Source organism: Anolis carolinensis, chromosome 4 (assembly GCF_035594765.1).
Source record: "Anolis carolinensis isolate JA03-04 chromosome 4, rAnoCar3.1.pri, whole genome shotgun sequence".
Classification (NCBI taxonomy): domain Eukaryota; kingdom Metazoa; phylum Chordata; class Lepidosauria; order Squamata; family Dactyloidae; genus Anolis; species Anolis carolinensis.
The window spans coordinates 127,315,934-127,340,226 of NC_085844.1; the positions used below are offsets into that span (position 1 = coordinate 127,315,934).

Sequence of the window (24,293 nt, forward strand, 5' to 3'; positions counted from 1 at the left end):
CTGCTTCGGAGTATAGCGGAAGCTCCTCAACTGGTGTAGAATCACCCAATGGAGCCTTGGATTGGGGGCTTTTAAACAGAGGCTAGGTAGATACATGTCAGGGATAGTTTGTGCATTTCTTGCATGTCAGAGGTTTGGATTAGATGGGCCATGTGGTCTCTTCCAATTCTATGATTTTATGAAAAGTGGGAGGTATCTAAAGAAATCAAGATTGACATATGCCAACATGCCCCCCATATATATATCATATCAGGACATATAGTTTTATGGCCATTGCACAAAGAGGTATCTCCTTGCACAAAACGCCTACTCTGGCTGTCCAGTTGCTGTTCAAGAACTCCTTCCACCTGCCCACTGAATGACAGAACAGTTGTGTAACTCTCTCAAATCAGGAGAAAAGGAACTCCCTAAAACTTATTTAAGAGTTTGCTCTGTCTTCAGTTGTTGTAAAATTCAACGAGAAGGTCATGTTATTCTGGACCGGTATACAAAGGGACCTTGTAGCATCGTCTAGGTCCATCTGATAAAGTAGACTTAAATCTGCAAAATACTATGCTCCATTCTCCCACTTAGTCTTAAAGCTGCTACGAGATCGCCTTGCTAAAACACAAAAAACACTCTGTAGATGATCCATGACCATGGCAGATGGAGACTCCCTGCATGATGCTGTGGCAAAACAAAGGAGAAGGTGAGGACAAAGCCTGTGCCTATCTCTAATGATGGCATAAATTTGTTGAACTACACTTTTCAGCAAACTAATTGAATTTCAGCACTTGATACCGTCTACCTGAAAAAGGAAACATGGTAACTTTGCAAGGATGTGATTTTCCATATTACGTTGCATGTTAGCCCAGATCGTAATATTCTTGTGTTCTATATCTAGTAATTTAGAAGTTAAATATTGAAGTTGGCCTCACTGAAATCCATTATTTGTTATTCAAATTAGAAATTAAGTCTTAGTATGTGCATCCATCCTGTCTATCAATAACCAATTCCTTCTTTAGAACTGAGCAATCTATTGGAAACCCAAGCAATTTGAAGAGCTTTCCTCATCTTGTGAGGGGAAGTCATAAGGAGGAAGGAGCAAGCTTGTTTTCTGCTGCCCTAGAGACTAGAACATGGATCAATGGCTTTAAACTACAGGAAAGGAGATTCCACCTGAACATCATTCCTAATTGTGAGTCCTGTTCAACAGTGGAACTCTCTGCTGTGGAGTGTGGTGAAGGCTCCTTCTTTGGAGGCTTTTAAACAGAGGCTGGATGGCCATCTGTCAGGGGTGCTTTGAATATAATTTCCTGCTTTTTGGCAGGGGGTTGGACTGGATGGCCCATGAGGTCTCTTCCAACTCTATGATTCTATGATTCTATGATTCTATCCTGTGGTATCAGCTAAATTATACAGATGCCCACAGAACAAATCCACCTCATCTTCCCTTCTTGTGAGCTAGTTTGATATAGATCTTGGTGCTTAGGACCAGGGAGGCCCATGTGAATTTTTTTACTCAGTTTTGAAACTCACTGGCCTGGCCTATTCTCACTGGACGTGACCAACCCGAGATGTTTGTTGAGATCATAAAGTGTTTGGAAAGCCTGGAGCTCTTTGGACAAAGACAAGGATAGAGAGAAATAGATGTCTAGAAATCTGTTCTTCTGCTCTCAAGTCATTAATCAACAGATATGATTATGCAGTCTTCCCCAGGACATGAAAAAAATCTGAATATCTACTAAACTTGGATATATACTAGATCAGGCTGTGTGTGGTAATAAAAATGTGAGGCTCACACTTCTGAGTCTAGCTTATCCCTTACTCTAATATACCTTCTTCTTTTGGAGCAGATGTAAGAAACAGTTGTCAAGCCCCCTTCAGATTTTATAGAGATGAGACATGAAGTCGCAAACTGCTGTTATTAAAGAATGGCCATCACCTCTTCTTTTGTTATTTTGGGTGCCTGCTTCCAGATAGAGGCAAATACTAGGGGGGGGGGGAGTGCTGCTAGCTCTTAACTTAATGGATCTTGGTGTGTTAATTAAAGACCTACCGTAACCAGGGACACAGCACTCCTGATTCTGCCAGCAGCCAGTGTTTCATGTTCAAATGCACTGTTATCGACCAAGCAATCAATTTTCAAATTCTAGGCAGCCAGACAAATGAAGAATAATTATGTCACCCAGTCACATGCCCTGGGTAATGCAAATGGAACAACTCGGCACTTCCAAAGTGCCCTCCTATAATTATTTATTGGGCTCTTTTTTGTTTTCATATACCGAGCATTCCTAAGTGGAAAATCAATGGGGCAAACTTCAGAGGTCGACGGCAATATTTTGCACACAAGGCAGGCAAGTAAAAACAATCGTGGCACAGATTTGCTCTGTTTCCACAATGTATGGGTATCATTTCAGATATATTTTGGATAGATAGATTAGATACACCTTGTTGCAGCGACACATTAGTAGTGTTGTACTATTTTGCATAATAATAAGGTGGCTTTTTAGAAGAACTTAACTTCTTTTATTAGGAATGTGGAATCTAGGAATTAAAGTCAAAGCCTCAGTTGGAGCTGTAGGAGTCCCCGTGGCCTAGTGGATTAAAGTCTTGTAACTTGAAGGTTGGGTTGGGTTGGGTTGCTGACCTGAAGGCTGCCAGGTTCGAATCCCACCCGGGGAGAGTGCGGATGAGCTCTCTCTATCAGCTCCAGCTCCATGCGGGGACATGAGAGAAGCCTCCCACAAGGATGGTAAAAACATCAAAAACATCCGGGCGTCCCCTGGGCACCGTCCTTGCAGGCGGCCAATTCTCTCACACCAGAAGCAACTCAGGTTGCTCCTGACATGAAAAAAAAGTTAGAGCTGTGTGTTTGTTAGAGCTGCTTGAGATCGGACTAAGCTTTGGATCTGGCCATCAATATTCTCTGTATCCCAGATCTGTGTCTCCAATGGATTCCATGAAGTATTTATATTCCACCCTTCTCACCCTGAAGGGGACTCGGGATGGAGCACAACATATATATGGCACACACTCCATGCTGGGACATAAAATAATTATAAATATACACAAACATAAAAATAAATTATATCTACTTTAAAATCAGCTGTTTAAGCCAACTCAGGACAGACACCATACTGGCTCAGGTCATCAGAGTAGGTTTCCTATTATTGCCTCATTGCACTACTCCAAAGGCTTGGTCCAACAGCCAGGTCTTTACCATCTTTCTGAAGGACAGGAGGGAGGGGGCTGATCTAATCTCGCCAGGGAGGGAGTTCCTTAGCCCAGGGGCAGTCACTGAGAAGGCCCTGTCTCTCGTCCTCGCCAAACATGTCTGTGCCAGTGTCATGACCGATAGCAGGGCCTCTCCAGAAGATGTTAGTCTTTGCAGAGCTTTGTAAAGGGAAATGAGTTTGGACAGGTAAAAGTATCTATTTGTTAGTCTTTTTCATAAGTATTTGGACGAAGCAGTCTACTTTGTTGATTCCTGTTCTCTCCAGCACCGAGTGATCTGCTAACTAAACCATCTATTTCCCCAGATGTCTGTAGCAGGTGCCTCTGACAATTTGTGACAAGCCACACACTATCTGTTAGCCCAGGTCTGCTGATCTACTAACAGAAATTGGTCTTTCCAGATCTGTTCTCCTGCCCACTGTTATCCGGGAACCTCTTCTCCATATTCATTCAGAATACTTGCTCAGAATACTAAGAATACTTGCTCAATCCCTACTCTTAATACTAAAGGACATAAAGGTAAAGGTTTTCCCAGTCGTAACTGACTCTGGGGGTTGGTGCTCATCTCCATTTCTAAGCCGAAGGGCCGGCGTTGTCCGTAGACACCTCCAAGGTCATGTGGCCAGCATGACTGCATGGAACGCCATTACCTTCCCGCCGGAGCGGTATCTATTGATCTACTCACATTTGCATGTTTTCGAACTGCTAGGTTGGCAGGAGCTGGGGCTAACAGCAGGCGCTCATTTCGCTCCCGGGATTTGAACCTGGCACCTTTTGGTCCACAAGTTCAGCAGCTCAGCGCTTTAATGCACTGTGCCACCAGGGGCCCATAAAATAGTTCTGTAATTACACGAGTTCTCCAGCGTCTCAAGCTGAAGGTTTTGCCAAATCTGTCATGTTTTAATGGAAAGTATCGATGCTGAAACCAAGCTTTTGCATATTTGTTCTAAGCCCTGGACTTCTGAATTAAGTCTATTATTTCATAAAATAATGTGGTTCTTGATCTTTCATTACAGGACCTAGTACATGTCCCACGCATAGTTCACCTTTCAGTTTCAGCAGCAAATATAAATAACTAGTCCACACAGAAGGTTCAAGTATGGGATCCATGCCACAAAATGCTTTACACTAAAAGTGAGGAATTTCATAGTTGGATAAGACAAAAAGCTAATTATAGGGTACGTACAAAACCCCTATTAAAACAGCTCCACTGGTTGCTGATAAGTTGCCGGGTCCAATTCAAGGTGCAGGTTATGCCCTGTAAAGCCCTAAACAGTTTGGGCCCCATCTATCTCCGCGATCGCATCTCCCCCTATGTACCAGTGCGGACTCTTAGATCTTCCGGGGAGGTCCTCCACTCGCTCCCACCACCGTCTCAAGTGTGGTTGGTGGGAACGAGGGAGAGGGCCTTCTCAATGGTTGGCCCCGTCTTTGGAATGCTCTCCCCAAAGAGATAAGGCAAGCCCTGTGACTATCCACCTTCTGCAGTTATCTGAAAACCAGGTGGTTTCAGCAAGTCTTTGAAAGTGAGCCAGGGCCTACAGCCAAGTGACGAAAATCAGCCAACCAAATGGCTACCATTTTTTAAAATTTGTTTCACTGTTTCTTTTGTTCCCGTGGGGTTGTACTGTTCTGTGCAATCCAATTGGATGAGACTGGACAAAACCACGAATGAAACAGATGAAACAGGATTCAAGCCCAAACCTACTAAATATGACTCTGCCATTAACTATGTTAGCCTTCTAGGGCCATGTCTTAGTTCATGTAGGCAAACACATGAAGGAAAATATATATTTATGTAAGCCATAACTTTTGCAGATCATGGAACGCAGTTTAGTATTCTACAACCATTCACTTATGCAGCCTCTTTCATCTAACGAAAAGAACCAAGACACAACCCAGAATATATTTTGGCAGATACTCTGCAAACAAAGCAAATAGACATAGATGACTCAAAATAATGGTGTTCAGCTGAAGGAAAGCAAAAGAATATTGAGGTTTGATCGTGCCCAGGTCTAGGGAAAACTCCTTCCATTCTGACCCAGAGATACAGTGATGAATCAGACATTTTAAATCCCCCCAATGTACTAAATTACATCATAAGGAGGAGGGAGTATTCAAACACTTGCCAAAAGTATGCTTTACATGTGCCAAATAGATTGAAATAGCAGCAGTTAGAAAGAAGCTGAGCACTTTGGCTGAGATCCCCTGGACAGTGTGCATATTATATTCTAAAATGCTCTAAATGCAAAACAATATATATGGATCAAGTCAAGGTTGATCTGTTTTCCAACATTATCTCCCACCCACACACCCACCCCACTCCTCACAAAATGGAAATATCTGTTGATACAGTTTCTGGACCTAACCATAAAAATACACACATTCTGTAATACCAATTCCAATTTTCTATACCATCAATTCACTCAGACTTCCCATCTCCCTTTTCTTTCCTGTAGAGATATCATTCACCGTGCAGTATCAAGAAACTGATGAAAGGTGTCTTTTTCGCATAGCACTTCTCCAGTTTACAAATGTACCTTTTTCAAAGCTCACTGTCAAACAATTTTCCTCAAATGTTTTGTGGCTCATCAGATCTCAATAACAGCTATACCTACAAACTCCAAATGATATTTTCCTGAGTATAAGTGCTTTTCAGAGTGGTGTTAAGGGGAGGGATGTTGGAAAGTGAAATGATTTAAGGGATATGTGATGACAAAGTGGAGATTTATTCAATTTCTTAAAAGCATTTTGGCTAGTTTTCTGTTCCTTTTCAAGGATGTAGGGAGTGAATCAGGATTCTGAATCCTCATACACTTTGTGACCATAATAGAGTGCAGAGGAGTATAAAACTGTAGGTATTTTCTCCAGTCTTCAGTTGATATATAACTATATTTGGGACATCTAGAAGTATTACTTTGACTCCTGATTTACTCACCAGTGTAGAATGGCTTCACTTCACCATGGAATGGCATTACTGTATCTGTTTACCCTCCCTTCTCCAAGACATTCATTGTTGGGCATACTTTGCCTCATAAGTGGGAGTATCTCAGGCAAAACAAATGTTAAACTCAAGTGTTACTAAGGAAGCCTAAAACATGAGGCCACAATTGTGATGTGGCAGCAAAAAAAGCCAATGGGATTTTGACCTGCATAAATAGGAGTATAGTGTCTAGATCCAGGGAAGTCGTGCTACCCCCTCTATTCTGCCTTGGTCAGACCACACCTGGAATATGTGTTCAGTTCTGGGCACCGCAAATGAAGGAAGATGTTGACAAGATTGAAAGTGTCCAGAGGAGGGTGACTAAAATAATTAAATCATTCAATTTTCATTTTTGAAATTAAGACAGAAATCTCAAATAAGGCACTCTCGCCTAAATAAGGAGAGGGAAGAAGGAACAAGCAATCAAGCTTGCTTCTAGTCAGGCTATGGATGCAGAGCAATGTGGCAAATAAGCCCTGGTGCTACAATCACTGGGAGCCCAATCCCATAAACCCAGAGAGTCTTTGCAAGTTGCAGTAACAATTCCATTAAGTTTTGGAAAACATAATAAGCTGCTGCTCTATAAGTTGATTGTATATTGAAAGAAAGTGAAGACCTGGCTATGCGAGCAAGCGTTCAAAGAATAAGTTTCGTTGGCTTCGACTCAGTCTGGACTAAGGTTTATGTACAAGGTTTTGTGGATGAATGGCTCAAGTATTTTGTATTATTTTAAATCTGTTTTTAATTGCTTATCTTTTATTCTTTTGTATTGTTGTATATTGGCATCGAATTCGGCCAGTTTTGTAAGCCGCCCTGAGTCCCTTCGGGTGAGAAGGGCGGGACAGAAAGGATGGAAATAAATAAATAAATAAATAATATATTCCTTCATGGCAGGGAGTTGGGCTGGATACCCTTGTGGCCTCTTTCAGGTCTACGATTCTATGATTTCAGATGAACAAGAGTTTTTCAACCTCATCACATGACCATTTTTAGCTTCTTAGGATGCTGCCACCCCAGTTAAGCAATCGAGCCCCACGCTGCCCATCACATGACGTAGTCTCACTTCCAGCAGGGCTCCATTGCTCAACTGGGGTGGCAGCATGGTAGGATGCTGCACCACCAACATGGGAACCTCTCTGGGTTTCATTTGAAACAACAGGGCTACCATGGGGAAAAGTTGCACAGCAACACATACCCACGTGAGATGGGGAAGTGTTGCTGCCAGCTGGACATTTGCCAGCCTCTGTGGCAAATCGGTGGGATGCAGATTGTCCTGCTATCCCACCAATCACCATGTAGGCTGGCAAATCAGCACAGGGAAGTTCACCAATCATCCTTATACAAAGCAGAGGCTACTTTTCGCCTGCCTGGAGATGACTTGTGCAAATTGGAGGCTCAGGCCATGAGATCTCACAGTCTCTGTAAGCATGCTAAGCCTAGTGAGCTTACAGAACAATAGGTTTGTCTGGAGGCAAAGATCAGACTTTCCCTATCAGAAAGTGGGCTATGGCCAACTGCCAGCCCTGAAAGAGAAAGGCTTCATGGAGATAATTTCATAGCACAAGATATTCCCCCTTTGTGCTATTCAGAAAAGTTTAAATGATTAAAAGTAGAAGAGACTATATAAAACAGCAACCTCATTCATTTTTCACCAGTTAGTTCTCTCACAGCCTTGGCATGGAAAATATTTGATGGCATTTTCAACCCAAAGGAGGGACAGACAAAAGAATTCCACCTTCCCAAAGAAAGAAAAGGTGGAAAAATGCATACATGGATCTGGGGGTAATAACAGGCTGAGTCAGATGCTTTTAGTGTGCCTACTTACCACACCCCTGTTGTCTAATTTTGTATCACTAGTAATTATTCATCCTTGGTCTCTTTATTTCTGACTTTTGTGGAGATTTGGAGTATTATACATACTGTATATAGTTAAAATATGTTTCCGCAAATCTCTACAAAGATCTGAAATAAAGGTGTGTGTGTGCTAGACATGTGCACAAATCCATTTTTAGCCAGTCCCTTTGGCCATTCGGCTTATCTGTTTTGTTATGTGTGCTCAAAACAGTAAGGGCCCTCCTCGTACCAGAACCCACCCAACAAGAAAACAAGCAAGAGCCGATTTTGGCTCCTCCTCTCCTATTTGGCACCACAGTTGAATCTTTTTAATTTTCCTTTATTTTCCTGATTCTTTTTATTCAGTGGGACTGACTGGGAGTTGGGACGTGAGGGAAGGTGGGTGGGGTGAGCACACATTTGGGAGTTTGGAGAGTCACTCTTTTAGCTTCTTTTTCTCCTTCCCCTCCTCTTCTTCAGAAAATACTTTTAAAACATAATGATTATTATTAATAATAGTAATCCCAGCAAACAAAAAGAGAAGCCTACCTCTCCTCTAGAGTAGAAAGTAGAAACAGTTTTAAGGAAGCAAAACCAGCAAGCAGAAAGGAGATTACAAGCATTCAGTAGAAAAAAACAGAGAGGATTTTTAAGGTAGTCCAGGGAAGATAGATAGCTCCACTGAAGTACAGGTCATCACTCTTCCTTCCCTGGGCCTCCTTAAAATGCCTTGGAAAGCTGTGGTATGCTGGTTGATGCTGCTGAGAGAAAGTGTGCACCTGCCTCTCCTCTAGAGTAGAAACAAATTTAAGAAGCATTAAATCTGGTCTCTTCTACAAACAAAAGGTAAAGGATCCAGAAAGAGCAATATTTTAACTCTGATGCTTTTTAAAATCCAGGTCTTAATAAAGGATATGGAAGGGGCACCTGTGGGGATCCCCCCTCCCATAATGGGCTAGATAGGGTGCTTTCTTAACCCCATTGCTGACACGCAGGCTCCCTTGAAGGGAAGAAAGAAAAGGCTCTCAGGGGAAAGAGGATCCTTGTAAGTTCTCCATTGCTGCCAAAGGACTGAACATATCCATTTTTTTCAGATGCGGAACAAAAACGCTCATTCGGCAGCACACCCGTTGTTGAGAGGTGCTTGAAAATGGATATGGGGGGCTTCCGGTATCTGGCAAGCAGAAAATGATAGCAATACACCAGAAATACACAAGCCTAGTGTGTGCTACTCTAACTCTCTTGCCACCTTTTAAAGCTGCCTATGTAGATAATACATGCTTCTCAGTATGTTTGAGTTACAACTATTGCATAATGAATATAGCACTGCCAACAAACCAATTGTGGCCTTTTCTCACATTATCTCAGCCTCTGTGGAACGCAAACCGCAAACACCCTATGAATAAACCTTGCCGAGAAAATCTCATGATAGCTTCACTTTTGGGTCACCATAGCTCAGAAAATGACTTGAAGGCACATAAGAACATATTTATTTTCATTCAAAATAGTGAATTATGCACAAACACCGTAAAGCATGCAGTGATTGGGGTGCGATGAGCACGCAGTTATAAAGACAGGATGCATAGGCCATGCCATGATGTCAGTACACTGTGCATTTGCTGCCTCTGCAAATAGCAATTGGCTAATGGTGTGAAGAAACAGGCATTCATAACACTGATGGGACTGGGATGAAAAGTGTTAGGCCCCAGGGGTATTACTTCTGGCAGCAGCTTTACAGAATTATATCAGCCAAAATGATACAGTAAGAATTATATATACACTTACATAAACGGAATTTGAATTCCACAGCCATGGTTAATAAGGTTTGCCATACCGCTGGCCTCAGAAGGGACAAGACAGTGTGTGTGTGTGTGTGTGTGTGTGTGTGTGTGTGTGTATATATATATATATATCTCACCCTATTTCTTTTAAAAATATATATAATTTTATAAATAAAACTACATATACTTGAATGATATAAAAGGGAAAAAATACAAATTACAAAAATGAAAGGGGACAAAAAAAAACCCCAGAATAACTCCCAACTTTCCTCCCAACAGCTATGTTACAATCTCTTAATTTCTGTATCCTATGGCATCTTATATAAACTTTTACAACTTAATTGATTCTACTCAACATCAAACCCCACTGTTGACAATTCTCCCTGTTGTTTTTGCAAAAAAGATAATTAACTTTTCCCACTCCTTATTAATACTACTTGATGCTTTTTCTCTGGTGGAAATAGTTAATGCACCCATTTCAGCCAAGTCATACCATTTCATTAACCAATCTTTCTGTGATCAGATGGTTGTTGTCTTCCATCTCTGCAATCTAGCTGCAGTATAATTATATACTATATAATTCTCTCATATGTCTTCTAAATTTGCTTTTCTAACAACAAAAAAGTCCTGGCTTCATTTGAAACTTTATCCTCAAGACATTCTGAATCACCCTATTTCTACAGCACAAAGTCTGTGAGGTTGGCTAAGTCAAAAATACCAACTGGCTCAAGGTACCCAGGCCAACTTTATAACAGAATGAAAGTAAATTAACCTAATTGTAACCTAAGAATTGTTTGCCCCTACAATTTAATCATCTTCAACTTATGCCAAGTGGGCAAACCTATGAATAAGGGATCTCTAAGAACCGCCATCATCAACTTCCTTGTTCAAGTCTTGTAAATTCAGGACCGTTGCCTCCTTGATTGGTTGAATCTATTTATTGTGTGGTCTTTCTCTTTTCCCAGTGCCTCTCACATTACAAAGCATATTGCTATTTAATGTGCATATTGTCTCATACTATGATAGCCTCAGTTGAACAATCTTAGCCATGAATATATAGATGCCATTAAACTCTTATTCCTTTCCAGCTAAACCCTGGTCCAAAACCAATGTCTGTCACTAATAATGGACTGGATGAGGGTAAACACATTGAAATCCAAACAAGACAGAGGTGCTCCTGATTGGTCAAAAAGCAGATCAAGAAATAGGGATTCAGTCTTTGTTGGGGTTACAGTCCTCTTGATGATGCATGTATGCAGTTTGGGTGTATTTCTGGATTCAACTCACATTTTGGCAGTAGCCAGGAATGCATTTGGAAAGATAAAATGGGATATAAATAACACTACTACTACTACTACTAATTAAGGATTGCATGCACAGTGTACTCATTCTTTGAGATGTTAGATCTAGCCTTTGAAGATTGTTCAGATTTTACATAGTTCCTCTCCGCATTGCTTCCATTGTTACTGAATGATCTACCAACTCTAAATGCTTTCTGTGTAAAACCTATGGCCACACTTGTCAGAATATATTGATTGCTCTCAGGTTTCTGTTTATTGTATACTCACCGGCTGACCCACATTTGTCTCAGTGTGATGTAAAACATCACAATCTTTCATGCAAGCTAGATTTACCAAACATGAATAGTTGTCAAAAACAAGCCTCGCTTATCCAAGCTTCTGGATTATCCAAGCCATTTTTGTAGTCAATGTTTTCAATATAACGTGATATTTTGGTGCTAAATTCGTAAATACAGTAATTATAACATAACATTACTGCGTATTGAACTACTTTTTCTGTCAAATTTGTTGTATAACATGATGTGTTGGTGCTTAATTTGTAAAATCATAACCTAATTTGATGTTTAATAGGCTTTTCCTTAATCCCTCCTTATTATCCAAGATATTTGCTTATCCAAGCTTCTGCTGGCCCGTTTAGCTTGGATAAGTGAGACTCTACTGTAATTGAAGGAAACATTCCAGCTTTTTAACCCAGTGCTGTCAGACTCTCCCAGTACTAGATTGAGATAAAGAGTAGTGATATGTCAGTTCTCTTCTGCCAAAACACAATTTAACCAATCAAAGGGAAAATGCCTAAACATGGATCCACCCAATTCACAGGGGTTTAGTGTAGAGAACATGCTGTAGAGAAGAAATCACATCTCTAAATGTCTAAATTGTTTTCCAAGCCAGGTGCCCTTACACCAATGCTCTTGCCCTAAGCATACAACTTCCTTTTTTAATTTGTGCAGTACTATTTTTAATTTTATGTTTCTAGCCAGCATGCTTCATCCAGCTGTTATGTCATGCATTTTGTTTCCAACTGCTCTTCTCACCATCATACTGTTTTATCAGTCTTTCCGTGTTCTTGGAAACTCAGCCAGCTGTGGTGCATGGACCAAGAACAAAACATTACACTTTTGCAGGGCCATAGCCAGAAAAAATGGGGGGGGGGGGGTGAACCTTTTTCAAGCAAATCATGAAGAGTAGTTCCATAAGACAAAATAATTTAGAAATCAGGCTCCATTGGTAAACTTCAGTGGACACTCAAGACAGATAAATTTCAGTGGACACTCGTGCGGATTTGGTTAATCAGTTAAAATTCATAAGGAAACCAGGTTTTTTTAAACCTGAAAAATTTCAAGGGGGGGGTTGAACCCCTAACTCCTCCCCCCTTGGCTACAGCCCTGTGCTTTTGTGGGGGAAAGAGGCATAACCTGGGACAGAAACTAAACTTCATTTACACCTCTCTGTCTGCTGTCTGAAAAGATATGGTAAGTTTACAGATAGATAGATACGGATATATCCTTTGTCAAGTATCATGTTGGAAGTCTATTTATAAATAGTATTTTTTCCAGAAAGAAAATCAGGTCGAGATTTCAAGACCACTCAAGATCTGGAAATGGTATTGCAGAGAACTTTGCCATGAGTTCCCCCTAGGAAGGCAGCCTGAGAAGTCTTAGGACCTCATTCGTTGCAAGTCCTCCCCTGTTTCCATAAATTTCCAAGGCATTTCCAAGATAAAGTGCCATGGAGCCTTTCACAGGCTTCTAGTTGTCATCCATTACCCTTTGTACCTGAAATGTAGACGAGTAAAAAGGGGGAGGAAGGAGATGGGGTGAACCTGTCTTTTGAGCTCCCAGTGCATCTGCAATTACAAAAAGTGATTAAAAACACGTGGGATGGGATTTGTCAGATTCACCCATGTTGAATTGTTTCAGTGACGTGGAAATAGGCATTCCTATGGGTTGTCTCCTATGCTCCACTTCTTTTACAAAGTCCTTCTGTATGAACCTGGAAGAGTAATTCCTTAATTAATGTAATCCTATGGAATAGCGGTATTGTAAGATATCACCACTTTGCTTTCACTGCATTCTCCTTCATAGTAATCTAGGCTTTCAAAATTGTGCTATTGCTAGCTGTTTAACATAACATTGGTATAATGGAGGAAAGGAAAACCTGGGAGAAGGGGTTTGTGGCAAAGTGGTTTATAATAACACTGGTATAATGTAGGAATTGGAGGCATGAGAAAAACAGATCATGGAAAAGTGGTTTAAAATTCCCCCACTTTCTTCCCCCCACCCCACCCCAAATGGAATGAGGTCCATAGTAATGTTGGCTTTGTATATTGAAAAGAATGTGGAGTGATCAGGGACTGCACTCGCTCGTGTGATGGTTCAGAATATGGGACAGAATGGGAGAAAATAAAGTGTCTGATAGGATTTGTAAAATGAAACAATGTATTTTAAAATGGAATACTTCTGCAATGAATCTGATGAAGTCATTAAAGAAGAAACAAGAAAAATAAACCTCAAGCTTGCTGTTGCCAAAGGCTCAGGCCTGAAGTGCTGATGAATATTCATCATCAAATATATTTCCAGAATAAGAGTATCCCCCCCCCTTTTTTTGGAATAAAAGTTTGCTCCCTAATTTATTTATTTATTATCAAAAGCATTGCATAAATTAGTATAAAACGGATAAAAAATAAAAGGAGCACAAGTAACTAAGTATCTTTTGACCAAAAAGGCGCAACAGTGATCGCATTGCCTGTAGCCTCAAACAATTCTTCCTCTGTACATGAGGCAGGACACTGTGGACAAGTGTACAGATGCGGAGTTGTCTGCTCTGCTCTACAGTTGCACAAGATGGAGGATTCTTTTAGGCTGGGCCATTTTTCCAGGTTGTCTTTTGATCTGCCCACTCCACTTCTGAGTCTGTTCAGGGGCTTCCAGGTTGCCCATTCTTGGTTTGCCCCTGGAGGCAGACCTTCGTGGGGGAGGGGGGCATCCAACTAGGATTTCCTGGCTTAGCTGCCCAGAGGGATGCCCTCGCTGTTGCTGGGGGAATGTCAAGAGGAGTGGTGGTCCTTATGAAGCTTTTCCTTGATTTGAGTCTACTGGGAGGAGGCTGATAGCCATGCAGTGGGTGGCTTTCACAGTGATCAACCTTATTTCTCTCACAGTTAGCAGCAACGTCCTGTCGCACATCGGGGGGGGGGGCAATGCCAGCTAACTTGTAGAGTTTATCAACAGGTGTAGGTTTAAGACATCCTGTGATTATTTTGTATGTTTCATTCAATGCTATGTTCACCTGCTTCGCATGGGCAGACTTGTGCCAAGCAAGGCAGGCATACTCAGCTCCCTAATTAAATCAAGGTTATCAAAACATGCGTTATATATTAAATATGTAAAACTATCATAATTCAGCCCTCACCAGCACTTTCCCATCATAGCCAAGTGTACATGATCATCTTTTATGAAGAACTGTCTCTTAGAGTCTGGGATGAGCAAAACCACCAAGCTAGACAGTGACTACACCAGGCTACATTTTGGTTGAAGGCACTATGAAGAAATTGGAAATGGAAATACAGTTGTCTTGAAACTAGCAACACTGATCCATTCATCTATTGCCCTTCTCGCCTGCTTTTTTCAAGGGACTCACACAGTTCTGGCTTGAAAATAGTACATGTGGAAGGAATTTAGGAGTCTTGGGAGACCAGAAGCTGAATATGAGTTAACAGTGTGATTCAGCAGCTAAAAAAAAGCCCACTGTGTCCTGCTTTCATCAGACTTCACTTGGAATACTATGTCTAGTTCTGGACACCACACTTCAAAAAGAATATTGACAAGTTGAAATGTGTTCAGAGAAGGGCAACCAAATTTTCAAGTATCTAGAGGCCAAGACTTACAAGGAATGACTGAGGGAACCAGATATGTTTAGCATGGAGAAAAGAAATCTGAAAGCCATGTTTAAATATCTGAAAGGACATCAAATTAAGGAGGGGGCAAGCTTGATTTCTGCTGCTTTAAAGACTAGGACACAGAGCCATAGTTTCAAATTGCATGAAAAAAAGATTCCACCTAAATATTAGAAAGAACATCCTGATGGTTAGAGCTGTTTGACAGTGGAATATGTTTCCCCAAAATAAGATGGGTCTCCTTCTTTGGAGGTTTTTAAACAGAGAGTGTATGATCATCTGTTGGGAGTGCTTTATGTGTGGAGGTGAGACAGGATGGCCTTCATGGACTTTTCGAAGTATGATCCTCTCTGAACAATGCTGTGACTGCTTGCACTGTAAGATTCATGGTTTAGCATACTGGACTTTCTAACAATATGCTATGCTATCAACATCTCCTTTTAAAGAAAATGCTTCCTTTCTCATCTCTGAGCAGGATTTTCCTCAGTCAACAAATATGACAATCCTGAAAAAGAAACCAACTGAAATGAAGAGGGAGCAGTAAAATGCCAGAAGTTAGCAGGAAGTTAGCTGAGGCTATGTTGAAACCTGTTGATGAATAGCCAGGCATTTCTTCCATTCTGTTAGCTGAAGGAAATGGCCATGGATGGCTCATAGACTTCTCCTATATTCTGAGGAAAGATTTATAAACTTCAAGTGGAAACTAGACATGTGCGCAGAATTTGTTCCTACCGTTCCTACCATTTCTTTCATGTATTCCATTTCTTCGGGAGCAGGAAATGGGAAGCCCCCTCCCTGCACAAAAATCTTCTTGACATGAAAGCCTGCTTTCGTTTGCAGCTGAACTTGCCTCCTTGCCATGGAAATAAAGTGTATGTGTGACAGGGTGTGCAGGCAGGCCCAAAGCATGCCTGCAGCTGAGCACCTCTTAATCTAGACTAGAGTAAAAGGTGCTTGGCTGCAGGCACTGGCAGGCATGAGTGCTTTCAAGGCTTACCTGCACATCACACCACACACGCACTCTCTTTTCAAGGAGAGTGCGTGTGTGGTGTGGTGTGCAGGCAGGCCTGGAAAGTGTATGAGCCTGCCAGTGCCTGTAGCCGAGCACCTTACTATACAGTAGAAAAGGCATTTGTCAGGTAAGAACAGAAGCCTCCTTAAAACGTGCCCCAGGAAGGCAAGTCAGTGGGCAGGAAGTCCTACCCATAAGTCTGATTTTCGGAGCCCCAAACCAAAAATATCTACCTTCCTGATTTCGGGAGGCTCCCAACAAAAGCCGAGACATGAAATGGGGCAAGGTTTACCCTGAAAGCACAAGTCTACTGGAAACCAAGCTGTAACTGACCCATAACATGATGTCGCAAGTTTTTTGTACCTGTATTATAAAAATAATGTCATCATTGGTTCTGTCATAAAAACATGGAAAAAGTATTTTAAACTGCAAAAACCTTGTTTTTTGTGGGACATCCCGCAGCACATTTTGCTTTAGTTTTTTTAATGAATATCTCATTGAGTCTCAACCAATTCAACATAGTTTGTAGCAGCCACAAAAATGAAGTTTCTGCAGTATAACAACTACTTTCAAAGTACAAAGCACAATTAAACGGAAAATAACATTTTCATACCAGGAACAGAATTTTATTTTAAATTTTGTTACATACCGTGTTTCCCTTAAAATAAGACAGTGTCTTATATTAATTTTTGCTCCCAAAGATGCTCTAGGTCTTATTTTCAGGGGATGTCTTATTTTTCCATGAAGAAAAATTCACATTTATTGTTGAACAAAAAATGAACATTTATTATATACTGTACAGTAGTTGTCATCACAAACCAGCATAACCAGACAAACTGTGAAATCCTATCAAGAATTTCTTGTTACTACTACTATTTCCATGTACAACTATCTATGGTACATACATTTACCGATCCTGCAATCTCTGGTGTTCTGTTCGTTGGGCATGCTTCCAAACAAAAACTTTGCTAGGTCTTACTTTCAGGGGAGGCCTTATATTTAGCAATTCATCAAAACCTCTACTAGGTCTTATTTTCTGAGGATGTCTTATTTTAGGGGAAACAGGGTAGTGATAATCAAAATGGGAAGAAGTAGTTTTGTAGCCTACATTTAGGCCACAAAAACTAAATGCACATGTATAGGATTGGGGTAGTGGTACTCAGATTAACAGTACTATGTGGAGGAAAGACTTTAGGATTCTAGTTAATCCAAAATGGAACAGGACTCAGCAGTGTGATCTTGCAACAAAGGAAGGCAAATACTATTTTAGACTGCATTTTGAAGCATAGTTTCTGATTTGAGGGAGATAAAAGTTCCACTATATTCTGTGCTGGTAAAACCTTATCTAAACCATACTGTTCTTTCAGTTCTTGGTGCTTCATTTTAAGAAGGATATAGATAAATTGCAGTGATCTCAGAGAAGGGCAACAAGGATGGTAAGGTATATGTAGAACAAAACATTGAGGTAATTGAGGCTTTTCAGCCTGGTTAAGGTAAGTCATTATTGCACCCTTTAAATATTTGAAGTGCTGTCACAAAGAGGAGGCGGTCGGCTTGTTGTCTGCTAATGGTTTGAAGTTGCAGAAGGCTAGATTTTCACCGAACCTTAGAAAGAATCTCTTCACAATAAGAGCGGTTTGGCAATGGAACTAATTACTTAAAGAGGTGGAGAGAATTTTTTCTCAGCTTGCCTTCAAAAAGAGTGAGAAAAGTTACCTGCTGGGATGCTAGCTGGTGTTCCTGTATTGAGCTCTGGAGCTTGGACTCAATGCAGTATGATGAAGCCCTTTCTAACTCTATACTATGAGTAACACATTTCTACTTCCACCCTCAAATCCATGGTCAATACAACTACAGCAAAACTACAAATGCCAAGATGTGTTAAACAAAATGATAAGTAGTAGTATATAGTGTCTGTTCCACCTTTGGAGATGGAAAATAGCCTAGGAGCATAAAGTGCATGTTTTACATGTTAAAAGTTCCAGGTTCAATCCACAATATCTCCAGTTTGGAAAATATCTTTGTTTAAAACTCGGGGGAGTAAATGCCAAACAAAGTACAGTAGAGTCTCACTTATCCAACACTCGCTTATCCAACATTCTGGATTATCCAACGCATTTTTGTAGTCAATGTTTTCAATATATTATGATATTTTAGTGCTAAATGTGTAAATACAGTAATTACTAAATAGCACGACTGCATATTGTACTACTTTTTCTGTCAAATTTGTTGTATAACATGATGTTTTGGTGCTTAATTTGTAAAATCATAACCTAATTTGATGTTTAATAGGCTTCTCCTTAATCTCTCCTTATTATCCAACATATTCGCTTATCCAACATTCTGCCGGCCCGTTTATGTTGGATAAGCGAGACTCTACTGTACATGATACTAAAGCTGGATATCTCAAAGGTTTCACTTGTTAGGAGGTCATTTTCTATATTTGCCATGAAGAGAGCTGGATACTATTTCCTGGCAGAGTGAGAACTTAAGACTGCTGTCCAAATATGGCAGTTTTCATGTTGTGTAACCTCCTTTCCTGCCATAATGTCTATTGTACACTTTAAGTTGTATTCTAATGACTTTAGAATGACCATATATCTCTACCAATGACAGTCAGACAATAAAGTAGAGCAGAAACATGGAAAGATATAGCACAATGATGTCAAGATACAGGTTATAAAGGAGAGGAGGAGAAATTGCCCGGGGTATGTCATTGTCTATGTTGGGCCCATTTTTCTTCTAAACTTTACAAAATATTATTTTTTCTGTATGTGTGTGTTCACGTCTTTTGTAGACTATCACTGTTTTACCAGTCCCCCCTGCCAATGCTCAGCCATCGCCTCTATCTCTTATCCACCCCCTTTTTTTCGCAAAGCTATCATTTAAATTTTTATTAGGTGTTCAGCCACAGTATAAATACCCCATTTGAACTGCTGACACGCAAATCAATAGAAGGAAGATCTGGCAGAGTGGATTTCCTGGCTTTAGGGGAAGCAGCTCAGAGATGCAGATTCTTTTCAGATGAAAATGAGTTGAATAAACAGAAGAGACAATTTCCTTAAATAAAGCTTGTGACAGCTCTGCAGTCAAGCTGCGCAGAACAAGCATTTAGGGGGCTTTTCCTCTCCTTGTTCTCATTAAACACAGCTTCTTCAGTCTTTTAACGCCAACCTTTGTCATCTTGGAGCTTTTGAAGATGAACTGTCCAAGAAAGCCACACACAAAAAATCCCACTAGCAGAAACTATGTCAGTCAATTGGAAGAAGAGGATTCTATGAATTTTTCCAGGTTGACTGCACTTGGAGCAGAGCTGGAAGTGCTGGCTGCGGAGCAGGAAAATACTGCCAAATTCCTTTCCATCACTGCCCCAAGATAACCTTTGTTTTCAGGATTGGTTTAGCAGGACATTTAAAATGCTCACCTATTTTCATTCGCCAATCTTTCATTGTCTTTGGCCAGCACTGTCATTACAATGTAAGGATGTAAAATGCCAGCATAAAACATTACAACAGTGGTTCCCAACCTTTTTTGACCAGGGACAGCTTTGATTTTTTTTTTTTTGTTAGCAGGGATCACAAGGTTCAAGAATAATAAACTGTGTTAATCTAAAAATAAACTTTAATTTTATGTATGCCGTTATTTGTTGGAATCTGCCCTGAGTCCCTTCAGGGAGATAGGGCAGAATAGAAATAAAGTTTTTTATTATTATCATCATCATCATCATCATCATCATCATCATCATCATCAAACTTTTAACATATTTGTTAAAATTAATAGTTACATGAATTAAGAGCACTATTATAATATAAAAATAACATTTTTAATAGAAAATTAAATTCAGTTTGTATCAATGTGACTTTTGAGCTTGCATCTTCTTTACAAGTTGGGTAATCCTGGAGCTAATATTATTGCTCAAAGCTACACCCATATATCTTCACTTACTTTCAATCAATTCCTGGACTTGTTTTTAATTACCAGCAAGCAGAAAACCCTTGTTGGCATAAATAGTGGAGAAGAGAATAAGATAGCGCAAGGTGATTCCTCAAATTTTAGTATAAAATTTTGCTTTTTTACAACAAAATTCCTCAAGAGAATCAGATGCAAACACGTCCTTGCAGTTTCTATCATTTTGAAATTCAATGAGCTCTTCCTGGATTTCTTCTGCAACCTCTCCAACAATTAATATGAATATTGAGGACTACTGGAGCCATTAAATCACTAAACAGCAAAGCAGAATCACTGACATGGCCAAGCAAGACAAAAGAATGCATGTGACTGACTGACACTGGGTGGCATGAGTACATGACACATGACATTGATTGCTTGCCCTCCTCCCGGCCTCCTGTGCTCGCCCAATGTCCTATTCACTGGCACCACCAATGTATCAATGGATTTATTCAAATGAATAAAGGTTTAAAATTTAAATTGTTTCATGGACCATATTTCAGTTTTTGCTGATCACTGGTGGTCCACGGACCACTGACTGGAAACCACTGCATTACAGGCCGGTAGCTCCCATGTCAGTGGGGTGATGAGTTTGGTCTGAACTTTAAAAGAGACATCCAAGGTGCTGAACTCTATTCTCGAGGTTTGGCATCAAAGCTGTTCTTCAAAATTCAGACTAAAATCCAAAGCACAAACCCCTTGCCCTACTGATATAGGAGCCACCACTTGCTTTTAGTTCGAGCAGTCCTCAATAACTGATATTTGCTGCTTATCAATGCAATGACATAATACACCACCAGATGAACATTCCAGACTATAACCATGCATATTGATGTCTCTTACATCTTGCTTTATTAGTTCTGTAAATCATGTGTAATTTTTGGAGAGACAGATCTTGAATTAAGAGGACATGTGATCTCCTGTAGCAGGGTGAAGAAGCCATTAGGGGAAATGTTGTGTTGGATGACGAGTCAAAGATGTTAGAACGAAAAACCATTTTCAAAAATAAGTAGAATGCCCTTGTTTGTTGGATGCTCTCCTTTCCCAAAATAGTATCTCTTGGTGAAAAAAAAAGTTGATGAATATTTAGCACAGCACTACTCAGCCTTGATTATGACTATGTTGAAAAATGATTACATTTTCCATGACTGTTTCTTCTCTACTTTTTGAAGCATTTTGCTAGTCTTAAAGGATATGAGCAAAACTACACAAAGCACACCTTGGAGCCTTCCCAGGGCAAGGTTTTAAGTGAATATTAACATCATGGTTCATTTCTACAACACTTTTAATGGGTGTAATTAGTTGTAGATCTCAACTAATTGGTGATGGCTTTCCTCAAAGAATTCTGGGAACATTAATGTTTGCAACAGTAGTGATAATAAAGAAGATGGAAGTGGGGATGATGAAGGTTCTTCATCTTACTCCACAACCTACTTAAGGCACTTATAGGGTAGATTTCAGTTAATAAAGATGGGAAGATAAATTCCATGGCAAGCAATTTTGGAGGTTGGAGTGAGTCCTGTCCCAGCCCCTCCCACATTCATTCCTCCAAGGAATGATATTGGGAATATTTCATCCAGTATTTCTCAAGAATAGTCTTGTTTCTTCTTACTTAAAGGAAAAAAGCAATTAAGTTATAATCTTAAAAAAATCAACCCAGGGAAAAAAAACACTTCCTAGCAGGAATGAAGCAATGGTATTCCCCATAATAACCTATGGATGAGAGAACTGGACCATATAGAAGGCTGAGCGAAGGAAGATGCATTTGAACTGTGGTGTTGGAGGAAAATTCTGAGATTGCCTTGGGCCACAAGAAGATCCAACCAGTTCATACTCCAGGAAATAAAGCCCCGCTGCTCACTGGAGGGAAGGATATTAGAGGCAAAGATGAAGTACTTTGGCCACATAACAAGAAAACAGGAAAGTTTGGAGAAGAGAACGATGCTGGGGAAAATGGAAGAAAAAAGGAAGAGGGGCCGACCGAGGGCAAGATGGATGGATGTTATCCTTGAAATGACTGGCTTGACCTTGAAGGAGCTGGGGGTGGCGACACCCAAGAGAAAGCTCTGGCCTGAGCTGGTCCATGAGGTCATGAAGAGTCGGAAACGACTGAATGAATAAACAACAAAGCAGGAATGATAATCTCCCACCAACTTGTTCTGTTCATCACGAATCTCACTCCCAACTCTGCAATGCCCTTCGGTTGGCAAGTGTCAAAAAATCTGGGTTTTTTTGTAACACAACAGGATAAAAAGCAAGGATTTTTGAACTGGGTTAAAGCCCAAAGAACTGTCATGGACATCATTTGTCACTATCTCAGCACCTATGAGGTGACTACGATTTTTTTAGTCTGTGTAGACAAGCCATAAGATAGTCTTCTGCCTGAAGATGAACAAAGGGTCCCTCTCCACTCACAGTCAGCATAGTACATTGTTATTTGGGAAGATCATGCAGAAAAGCCACAAGCAGCAATTACAGCTCTGAAAATAAAAATGCGATAATCACAAATAAAAAAAATATTTGCTTTCTATGGCATGCATAATTGGATATCTTCAGGTGGCAACTTCATTTTGCCAGGCTAGTCAAGTTTTAGATGTTTGTTTAATTTCCCTCTTCTGCCCAAAAAAACACAACATTCATTACCCCATTCTTCCATCTGCTTTTGTTTTGGGTGGAGAAAGGAACAATTTGGGGGGAAGAAGTAATCATCTCATCCAATAAAGTCCTTCAACAAATGCATCCACTAGTGAAAAACTCCCTGAAGAAGGTCAGCAGCAAATGTGGGCAGATGGGAGAGCAGCAGGGATGTCTTTCCCTGGCAAAAAGGCCAGTTGTCCTGCCCTGGAGCAATGGCAGAAAACACCAAGCTCTTTAGATGTTGGTGGTCTAGACCTCCTCAATGTTTTAATATCAAATAATATAGCAATAAAGAGTAGCTTATAAAATAACACTATAATAGCTTAAAAGGTGCACAAGCCTTTGGGTTTTCAGATTACCAGCTTTTTACTATTTAATAGTAGCCACTGAAATTCTAGACTCTTTTCATCAAAAATCCCATTAAGCCTCACAGAAGGCAAAAGCTATATTATAGGCAGAGGCGGACCTAGGTAATTTTGCCTAGTAGGTGAACCCTAGTAGCCATGCAACCCCCCCCCCCCGAAATTGCGCCCCCCCCCCAACTACCAGCAGCAGTGGCGCCAGCGGCTGTGGGCGAGGCGCGCACGCCACCTGGAAGGCGTGGGCCCACCTTTCGGGCAGCATGCGCACTCTCCAGCCGCTGAAGAGCTCGCTCGCTTTCGAAAGAGGAAAGCCTCCAGGAAGGGCTCGCTCTTCTCGCGAGACTTCGTGAAACCTCATGAGACCTCGCTCTTCTTGCGAGGCCTCACAAAACCTCATGAGACTTTGCAAGAAGAGTGAGGCCTTCCTCGTTTGGAGGTGAGCGAGTTGATGGTCCCCACCGCCGCCGCCGCCACAGGGACTCCCCAATGGCGCCCCCAGGGACAATGCACCACAAGTGGGCACTTACTTTGGCCTCCATGTTGGACCGGCCCTGATTCTACCATTGTAGAATGGTACAATGGCTATGCATCACTAATTTGTCATTTATCAAATAAGGAACAACAAATAGTGCCAATGAGTTATTTCTTCAAAGTATTAATGAGCAGACAGTGATTTGGTTTTGTTTATAAAAAGTTACAAAAATGGATCCTTCTCTATTGGCTCTCCTATCAGTGATGGAAAGTTTGGTTCAACAAGATCTGACAGGTCACATATTCCTCAGCCTTATCCTCTAGAGTAGTGGTTCTCAACCTGTGGGTTCCCAGATGTTTTGGCCTTCAACTGCCAGAAATCCTAACAGCTGGTAAACTGGCTGGGATTTCTGAAAGCTGTAGGCCAAAACACCTGGGGATCCATAGGTTAGGAACCACTTCTCTAGAGCAGTGGTTCTCAAACTGTGCTCTGCACAGCCCTTATTGCTCCATGACACACAGTCAGGGGCTCCACACTTCCCTTCTCCTCACCCCCTCCTCCCTTCCAAGTGCACAGCAGTGGGAAAGGAATCAACTGGTTGCTCCTTTCTTTCCTTCTCCTTCCTTCCTTCCTTCCTTCCTTCCTTCCTTCCTTCCTTCCTTCCTTCCTTCCTTCCTTCCTTCCCCTTCCTTCTTTCCTTTCTCTCTCCCTCTCCCACTTCCTCCCTTCCTAGCTTTCCTTTCCTTCTTTCCCATCCTTGCCATATAGATCCTTTCTACCACACCCTCTTTGCTTCCAGAACTCTTTTCCTGCATGGCAGAAGGGAGTTGGACTGGATGGCCCCAGGGTCTTC

At 40.9% G+C, this 24,293-nt stretch overlaps 1 protein-coding gene across 3 annotated transcripts in view; it reads right to left on the bottom strand.

Annotated features, from left to right (window-relative positions):
- Nucleotides 1-24,293, bottom strand: part of tnr (tenascin R) — a 676,393-nt gene that overhangs the window by 611,191 nt on the left and 40,909 nt on the right. The window contains exon 1 of one of the 3 annotated variants that reach the window (XM_062979422.1): nucleotides 6,155-23,109. The exons of the other annotated variants lie outside the window; for them this stretch is intronic. The gene's annotated coding sequence lies outside the window, so the exon portion shown is untranslated. Of the gene's footprint in view, nucleotides 1-6,154; nucleotides 23,110-24,293 lie in introns of those variants that run through there. 3 annotated transcript variants of the gene reach the window in all.